This window comes from Trachurus trachurus (assembly GCF_905171665.1).
Source record: "Trachurus trachurus genome assembly, chromosome: 10".
In the NCBI taxonomy this organism is placed as follows: domain Eukaryota; kingdom Metazoa; phylum Chordata; class Actinopteri; order Carangiformes; family Carangidae; genus Trachurus; species Trachurus trachurus.
Window position 1 is genome coordinate 31,073,207 of NC_139894.1, and position 9,924 is coordinate 31,083,130.

Sequence of the window (9,924 nt, forward strand, 5' to 3'; positions counted from 1 at the left end):
TTCATCGCTGCCGTGGCGATGCGGGAACAGACGCAACTACTGCAAAACGGGAGCGATTAAACTGAAAATCTTCAGATTCCTTCTTCTAGACCTAAAATGATAGGAAAATACACCCCCGAGTTGAATTCGCCTGGAATTGTCCTTTAAGCCCATTGTAAACCAAAGTACAGACTATAATTGATAAACTTTAAGAACCTCTCTTTGCATACACATTCTCTGTGAAAAACAGAACTTGTCCAGTATACTCACAAGGCAGTGTTGACATCTTGAAAAGACAGTGTGTGTCCATACATATGAAGAAGGATAGTCCATGATAGAAGAAATAAACATAATGAAAAAAGGAGCCACTTGCCCTGTGTTGATCAACACTAATGAGTCACTGAGTCCAGACTTGGCTGAAGAGGGCTCTTAACATATACATGGTGTTCAAGAAACTGGAACTTAAAGCATCCAGCAGTCACCAGTTCTGCTTGAAGACTCATATATTGTCCATTTGGTGTCCACTGTAGACTGGCATGATCCTCTCTGCAGCCAGAAAACAGAAACAAAGCAAAGGTTAGATTGATGCAGTGCCTGAGCATGGTGCCTACAGAGATAAATTCAGCCTTCTGTTGTTAAACTGAGCTCCAATGAGCTATACATAGAATGAAACCAGCACTCTGGAATATAGTTTTGCAGGTCATCAGGAGTATTTCATTTATTTTATTGTATTAGTGTAAAAGGTAGAAACTGTCACTTTTCAGGACTAAATGATCATCAGTATTTGTTTCACCCTTGTCGAATTGCAGCCAAAATCCTGAATCCTGTCCGTAATACTGATTTTTTTTCTACTGTATGTTTGTATGAAGCTGTTGGCACCGTGCATTTGTGGGAGATCGATTGAGTGAAGTTTGAGTTGTGCTTGCATCTACTCATTTGCTACACTGACATAAACCATTGCTTACCTCTAATTAGCCTTGACAAGACTGGTGTTTGAGTCATTGGGTCCAGACTTGACTGAAGACAGGTGGGACAGAGTCTCATACAGACATGGTACAATGTTGAAGAAACTTTGGGCAGGTGTTGTCATCATTCCTGCTTGAAAATTCACCAGCAGTCTTCAATCAGGTGTTTACTGTGGACTGGCATGAACCTCTCTGCAACCAGACAAAGAAAGACAACAAAGAAAACATTGTTAATGATAATGATAATTATTATTATATAGCACACTGTTGCAAAGTGCTTCCTGCAGCAACAACCACAACAAACAAAACATTAATAAAAGAAGTTGGAACAGAAAAAAAAAATGGTGAATGAAGAGTAGGTTTAAAAAATCTAATAGAAAGGCCAACCAATAAATATGATTTCAGGAGGCGCTTAAAACAGTTAACAGATTTAGCAGATCTAATAGATTGAGAGAGATTGAGGGAGAAACTGTGGAGGCTACAGCTGAAAACACACAATCCTTTGGATTTGACATTAAATCAGTGATTTTGATGTTTTTTTTTAAGGATAGTTCCGAGGATTTATCCTTAAGGAACTCCAGATAATAGGGTAGTAGACATAAATGGGAGACATAATTATTGATGTGGCCATGTAAATATTTGACAGGTATGAAGAAACAAAAACATTTAGGCTAATGGCAGCACCAGTTCAGAAGCCTATCAATTTAAATGTACTCACTGAAGCTGAGTGTTGATAACGCTGAAGATGTACTGGCCATGCCACATTCCTGCAAAGTAGGCTGCCTTGCATTCTCCAGCTGCACCATGCTGAGGAGAAGGTAAAATGATTTTGTAGTGTTAAAAATGTGTACAACTAAGGATGGGATGGTTCTGTACAAATATAGTATATGTTGAACACAAAATGAACTCATGTAACACTTCAGTAATAATGATAATGGACAGAAGTAGCTACATGGATATCTGAACAAGGCAGTTTTAGGCCGGTGTATTTTCCCTCTTCCACACAAACACAGTAACACATAACTTTACCTTAACAGTAATGATGTTGGCCTCCCTTAGGAACTTCTGCACCTCCATGAGAGCAAGGCTCCTCTTCAGACCGTCTATCTCCATGTGCTAACGTTAGCTTCCACATACTTTACTCTGATTAGAAAACACAAAAACTCTGGTTACTCTCAGGTCCTGTCTCTCACGCTAGTCTCATGCTATAGTAGTCAGCGTTATTAGCTTAACGATCCACCGTTAGCGTTAGCATAACGACCGTTATCGTTATTAGCATAACAATAGACCGTTAGCTGTATTAGCATAACGGTCGTTAGCGTTAGCCTAGCCATCGTTAGCGTTAGCCTAGCTCATGTGCTAAACGGCCAAAGTAACACAAACCATGCTCATTTTTAAATACTTACAGTTCATCTGTAGCTTTTCCACGGACAGTTGGTATCGATCCAACCTGAGAAAGTCCAGTCCGATCCACCGACACTCGTTGCTGAAGCAGTCAGACTTTTTTGCAGACTGAAGCTGGGGCATTTCCATCAAAAATAAAATTAATCCACTTTACTTATGTCGTCTTTGGCTGACCACAGAGCAGCTTGGTTGTAACCAGGTTGTAACGGCGCTCCGGCCAAAAATAACGGATCTTGGTGGCGCGCAGCAAACCAACCGTTGACCCAACAAATGGGTTACTATGGTTACTGCTGGGTCACCTGTAGGTCACCCAAGCCAGAGCTGACTCAAGCTTCTTCTTTTTTTCCTTTTTTCTTTTTTTTTTTTTTTTACTGTGTGTAGGTATGTTATGGAGACTACATGTTTGTACAATAGAGATGTTTGTATTTTAAAAAAATATATATTTATGTCTAAACTCTTTTGCACATTTATTCTGAAATATATGTTACATAGGCTATTACATGTTATTTTGACTTAGTATCTTAATCTTATCTTAATTCTGTTTTGACAACATGTAGTTTTTCTATTGCATTAAGTGCTTCACATCGACCCGAACAATGCCCACGTGACCACAGCCTGTCCTGATACCATACTTTTTAACATTCTACTTTCTATAGAAATGATGGTATGATTTAATGGTTGTGTACCGTAAATTTAAACGTAAACACCAGCAAAATCTGTAATTCAGACAGAATGATACCGTCAATTTTACGGTAATTACACGCTTGTGACATTATGGTATTTTACCGTGAATTTTGCGAACTTTTTACAACATTCACAGTAAAATTCCATATTTTCTACTTAGTAAGACCGTAAAATTTAAAGTTATTTACTGTATCTTGATTTACGGTAATTCAGTGTATTTACTACAGTGATATACTATTTTTGATTTTACGGTATTTTACTGTTGCTATTTGACAGTTTTTTACCGTAATTTCTACGGACATTTCTTACAGTGTAGGCTGGAGTGGAGGGTAAAAACAACACAGTCACCCACTCTGCACACAGGTTGTGAAATCTCATGTGAAATAAGCAACATGAACTGTAAGTTTCAAGGGGAAACCATTACCATATGACACTATGAAATTGTCTGATTACACATTTTCTAAGTGTGGCAGGTTTCCACATCCAGATAGCCCTCAGGGCTCTCAGACTATTTTGGCCTTTAAAAAAAAAAAAAAACTTTTGCCTTTATATAAAATATAATGTTTACCATACCCTTGTTTGGTATCTTTTTTTCCAGCACAACTTCACCTACAGTATTATGATCTGATTTTTTTTCACTTTCACCTTTTTTATTTACACATTGGGCCCATATTGGGCTTTTTGTAATATAACAAAAAATGATGGAAGTATTGAAATAAATGCTATGTCTGCCCAATATTTTTGAACTGTCAAATGAACAAAATTCAGGAGAGTTTCAAATCTGCACTTTTGAGTGAACTTGACTGCTCCAGAAGGCCAATTTTGTTTTGTTCTGGTGATCTGAAAATGTCACGTAATGTGATCACGCTGGCGTGATCATAGACTGTGTGGGGCTAGTAGACTGAGGTGGATTAGGATGACTGCAGACTCATGGTTTGGGTGGATCACCAGACTAAGGAATCATGTTCATTTTAAATACTTATCTAACTGACAACTATAGTACAGCCAGAATTTTTGCATTTAAAAATGTAATTTGCGGAATGCAAGTCATGTTTATGTTTTGGTTTTGTGTTTTGGCCTGCTGCTCCACCCACCGCTCTCTCCCAATCACAAAGTCAGTAGCATTTCAACATCCAGGTTGCCAGTTATCACTGAGCTGCAACTACAAGCATTGTGGATTATGTCTGACTTTGCTGACATTAAAAGACCTTGCTATGACATAATGTATTGACAAATGTAGAAACAAAACCAGGATCTGCAGGAGATGCGTTTGAAAGATGGAGACGGATGAATGCGGAGAAGAATTTGAGGACAAATGCCGGAGTGGCTAATTTTCTACTGGACACACAGCTTTTTGCACAATAATCCGTTTTCCCAGTGCATGTGTACAGCTTCATCTGCTTAATTTCGTTGTATTACTACATCAAATTACAATTTAATTTGACCATGTTAACAGTTTTGGCCACAGTCATTACATGCAGCTCCTTTAAGAGTGATTGAATGTTGGAGTTTCCCCAGTGACCATCTCTCAGTGAAAATGAATTGTTTTCCAAAGTTTCCAAACTTTTCAGCCATGTCTTGCACAATGAAGACTGGGTTCTAATCTACTCTTGTTGAGTTTAATAAATGGGTAGCACCCAGTTTGTGCTGAAACTCTGGTCTCTCTGAGCTGGAATCAATGGATGTTCTGTTCCTGCCATGATGTACAGACAAGCGCTGAAGGTGACCTTTGGTTTCATCAGTTTTTCTTTCTTTTTTTTTCTTTTTTTTTTTACATTCCTCCGTGATGCCCGAAAACTGAAATGAGAAGGACTGGTGCTCTGATAACCCAAAGGTCATCTCTCAGTGGGTCTTCAGACCATTCTGTGGAAAAGGACATTTTTCCAACAAGAACAGCCTGAGCTAACAAGGTTTTACCTCTGGCTATAATGAAGAGCGATGCCTCTGTGGAAGAAAGTGAAACATACAACTTCTGTTCTCTATGTTTTTGAGGTGTCTTCAGGTCAAGTATACCAATTGAACCCTATTATATCAATGAATGGATGGCAGACCTGGAGGTTTTTCATAATGGAGCAGATGGTGACCCTGTTACACCGTGAATCTGTAAAGAACTGCTAACAGGCCTGAAGGCTGACATTTACCATTGTGGAGGCACTTGCCTTTTTGCCATGGACAGGATGTAATCATTATGCCAATGTAATATAATTGCCATTGTAATTAACATAAATTACTAATGTTGAACTTTAATATTAACCAGAAATAGTTTTTTTTTTGTTAGTTTCTTGGACAGATATTTCTGGACTTATTCTACACTGTTCTCTTTTCCAACTTGTCCAATACAATGGAGGTAAGGCTCCATGTAAACAACTTTAATTACATGTCTCATTGTTACTAAAGGAGGCAGAGGAAGACATAAATATAAGACATATGCAGCAGAGAGGGAAGTTGTCACTGATGAGGTTTTGTACTAACTACTGACTGACCAATTCTACATATTAAACCGAGGGAGTTCCACATTAAAACCTGCGTCTGATAAAACCTGTGAGAGACAAAAAATGAAACACTCTTCCTCAGCCTGGGTAGCTCACCTCTTAGAGTGTGTGCTCTGGCTCTGGGTATGGGTATGGTCTTCGCCTTGGCAGCCTGTTCAAAACTGGCCTATGGCCCTTTACTGCATGTTACCCTCTGTCTCATATAAAATAAAGGCAAAATCCTGCCTTAAGAAAAGACAGATAGTCTTTAGTTTTTCTCTAAGAGTTTGTAGGTAATTACAGCTGAAATAACAAATCAGTCGGACATTCATTTATTTATTTGGACAAATCCTGATTTTCCAGCCACTTACTCAGTAATGACCCAGTGCTGTTCTTCCTTACAAATGAGTCTCGACAATCAGCAGTGGGTATTCACAAAAAGGGAAGTACACTGTTTCCCATAAGGTTGGAATGTGGTTTATTCTTGATAGATAACGTTTATATATCGTCGACTTTACTGATCCATCTCCATTCCAAACATATCACTGTGAAAAGTAAACCACAATAAACCTTTACAAACTGTGTATTCATGCTTAAACTAAATTGGGGGTACTGAACAATAGGACTGTTTCAATTAATCAACCTTGGTCACTCTTTGGTTGAAAATGATACGGCCAATTCTGAAAATGTGTATACAAGCAGGAAAAGGACAACATAGCAAATGTCTTGCCTTTTATAGCGCCAAATTTGGGTAACTGCAACTCAGTACGCATGTACAGTAATCATTGCACCAGGTAAAAGCTGAACCCTGATAAAATATGAATGAAGAGGGGAATGTGTCTGAAAACAGAATTATTCCAACTTTGTAGAAAAGAGCCTGCCGTTACCAAAATATTACTTTGAACTGAAATAACACCTTGATTGACTTGGTGCACCACCTAACTCCTGATCTCACCCCAACTACTGCGATATCTTGTTGGTGGACATCCCTCCATGCACAGTGAAACACACAGAAGGTTCAGCTTGTTTGTTGCTCAATCAGCCTCACAGGACAGATATCACTCTGCTGCTCATCCGCCCATATCAAGAGTCACTAATGCTGCAGAGTCCATGTAGATGATGCAGACCCAGAAGTCAGTCATCCAGCCTCATGTTCCTTCTCACCCACTGCGTTCATTTGGTAGCACCATCTCAGTCCAGGCTGCTCTGGTCTGTGGTCCATGATGTTCAGACAATTTGTCAAACACCCAGATCAGAGGCGTCCCTGTCAATCATCATGAAACTCCTAAAGTCCCATCTCTTCAGAGAACAGAGAGAATATCTTCACATCTGACTAGCACTTACTCCACTTGGTCCACTTCTTAGTTGCTCTCCTTGCACTAGAGTGACCTAGCAGTTGTCCCAAATCTGGAATCCTGCCCTAACTGTCCTGTAGTTATTGCCTGATAAAACATTGATCATAGTGGTTGAGTCGTCCTCCAGCTAGCTCCCGCCGGCTGCACACTGGCTGTATAGCTGTTCCTACATTAATTATGGCTGTTGTAGTCTTTTAAATTGTGTACAGCAGTGGTGCAAATTAATAATAGAATAATTTTCATTCATTGTTGACATGAAGGCTGGTGTCCCGGGACCTGATGAACATGGCTTAAAAGCTCAAATGTCTCTGCAGGTACCGAGATCATACAAACAAAGCGTTTTGCAAAGTTTGTAGGGAAGAATTTGGCATCGTGCACGGAGGGATGTCGGACATCAGGCTGCATGCAAGCGGCAAACAACACATAACTAACAGATGAGGATGGTCCCCCGACGTTGCACCTATTTAACAAATATAGAATGCATTGTTTCAATGTTTTCTACTGCACTGACACTCACTGCTTAATTAAGTTAATGCAAATGGACTGTAAACTGCAAAAGCTAAGGGTTAAGTCCAGTAACAAAATAATTAAAATTAAAAAATTAAAAATGATGATAGTTTCTTAGTTAGTACAAGTCTGAAGCTGTGAGTTTTGGTGTGAGACAACAACTTTGATTAAAAAATAAAAGCCTTTTTTTTCATTTATCAGCATTGACAATAATAAATCCAGACAAACCAATGACTTAAACATCGTGCAGCTCTACTCTCCAAAATCTGCCGTGGCACTTTTCTCATCCCACGGCTGCTCCGCATGCTGACTGAAACCACGAATGACTCCAGTGCAACAGAGAGTCCGTGTTATCAGCCTGATGCATAATCAATAGGACAAGCACTCTGCAAATAGGGTTTTAACTTTTATTGAGCTTGCTGAAGAATGAGTGCCCCACTCTGTATACATGCACTGCTTGGCTCTCTCAGACCAAACTGCATTTCGTCTGAGATTCAGGCTTTTTTTTTTTTTTTAGTGCTGACTTCTGCTCATTGTGATGAAAACGGTGGGTAAGAGAGTGTTGCAGGACCCAAATCAATACATGACAGAGGTCTTAAAACTGAGAAATCAATCTGCTTTGCCTCTATAACTGTAGAAGCATCCTCAAGGAGAACTGAAGGATGCTGACTAAAAATGTACCCAAGAATAGTGTTGTGTCATATCTCCTTCATTTACTCTTTGGTAAAAAAAAAAAAAAAATGCAGCATCTATAATTTTGCTGCTCTGATCTGGCTTCATTTAATTAAGACATTAAAAATTGCCCCACTGCAAATGCTGATAGTCACATTTGAGAAATAATGTTCTCCCGGGTAATGTCGACTAATGCAAGTAAGCACATGTTAAAACAACAACAATTATTCTACTGCCTCTGTAGGATAGTGACCTTTAAAATAGACAATGAGCACAAAAACAGGATTTATGAACCATGAACCAAAGTTCAAGCCTGATACCCAGAAAAAGACACTAAAATGTGGTGTTTAGACACTGATGATTGATGATGATTGTCCATGTAGACCACTCTTCATCTTGACACCAAATTTGAAGCTTTTACCTGACGCACCGATTTGGTAGAATTGTTAGTTTTGTTTTTTCTCCCCCTAGTGGACACATTCAGTTAGCATTGGCTCAAAAGTGAAAATGATTCCTAGAGAGTTTGTTAGTTTCTACTGTAATTAATGAAAATGTGCATAGTGCTTCAGCACATGGATACATGGATTGTATCAAATGCAGTGACTGCTTGCCAAAAAACTGCCCCCGGCTGGAACGCGCATCAGCAGTTTTGCATGAATTTACCACTAAAACAACTCTGTCTCGTAACGTTCAGTCACAACTTGTCCACAGGAGGGTTTTGGAGTTGTTGGATTGTGTATTTGATGAGTTTGATGAGGGAAACCAATAAATCCCATGAGCCTCCATAGCTCTGACCACCTCGCGGCTCTGCTCCACCGTTCTAAAAAGAGCTTGCACCAACAATTAAAGGTAACAAACCTACTCCTAAAACTTTAGGGATTATGGCAATGGGCAAATTTACCAAAATGTTGAACTATCCCTTTAATACCTAATAAATTGGACACCTCGCCGGGCATTATGCCTTACTTAACTTACTCACCTACAATTGCATAACATTATTTATTGGATACTAATTTAGTTTGTACACTCTATGAATCTTAATGCAGCATGCAGCTCTATCCACCTAGCAGGTATGTAGCACATTTTGTTACTGCTAGCTACTTTTGGCATTAACAGCTGTTTACTGACCAGTGTTAAAGAGAGAATCAGCATCAAACTACATTCACTCGCTGACCATCAACTGTCTCCAGAGTAAACAAAAGTGTCTCTGTAACGTCTCTTCTTAAACTGAAGTATAGCATGCTAACCAGCTCGTCCTGTCCCAGTTAGCCATTGTTGTCACTTTCTGATGCCGAGTCACTGTGGTGTTGTGTCTGTTGAACAAGTTGCTGCTCAGTAGACACAATATTATTGTACTGTTTACCAGCAGCTCCTTTACGATCTAGCTATTGATCAGCTGAATTTATTTTAGTTTATTGCATTTCCCCCTTGTGTAATATGAATGTACAATAACTTTATGTTATGAAATCAGTGCAAAGGGATACCATTTTTCTTTTTTTCTTATAAATAAGTTTAAAAAATGGAGGCAGTCTTCTTCAGATCACAATACACCATCTTGGGAAGATGTTTGTCTAAAATAAGGGTAGCTACAAACAGCAGACTTTCATTCCCACTATTTAGTGGATTAACTGGAAGGTTGAACATGTGCTATTTGTTTCTTTTAGGACAACAGCTCTACATGAGTGCTCAATCTGAAGTTTTGTTTAGATTTTTTCTTTCCATACGCATGCTGCCCTAATTGGCTTATGTGGCAATTTGGGACATTTGTAAGCAGGAGGCTTTTATCATTATTGTCCTGTAGTTTTTGAGATATGGCCCTGTTTTATAAGAAAAGACTTGAGAGCTTTATAATGTATTTTGGAAGAGTTGAACAATTTGTGACCCCAC

At 39.0% G+C, this 9,924-nt stretch overlaps 1 long non-coding RNA gene across 1 annotated transcript; it reads right to left on the reverse strand.

The window, feature by feature from the left end:
* Nucleotides 1-263: 263 nt before the first annotated feature.
* On the reverse strand, nt 264-2,434 carry LOC310992807. Its single transcript, XR_014595719.1, has 5 exons — nt 2,351-2,434; nt 1,974-2,087; nt 1,663-1,751; nt 945-1,136; nt 264-525 (listed from the first exon to the last, which is right to left on the reverse strand). It is a non-coding gene; the product is annotated as an uncharacterized lncRNA (long non-coding RNA).
* Between the last annotated feature and the right edge of the window lie 7,490 nt (nt 2,435-9,924).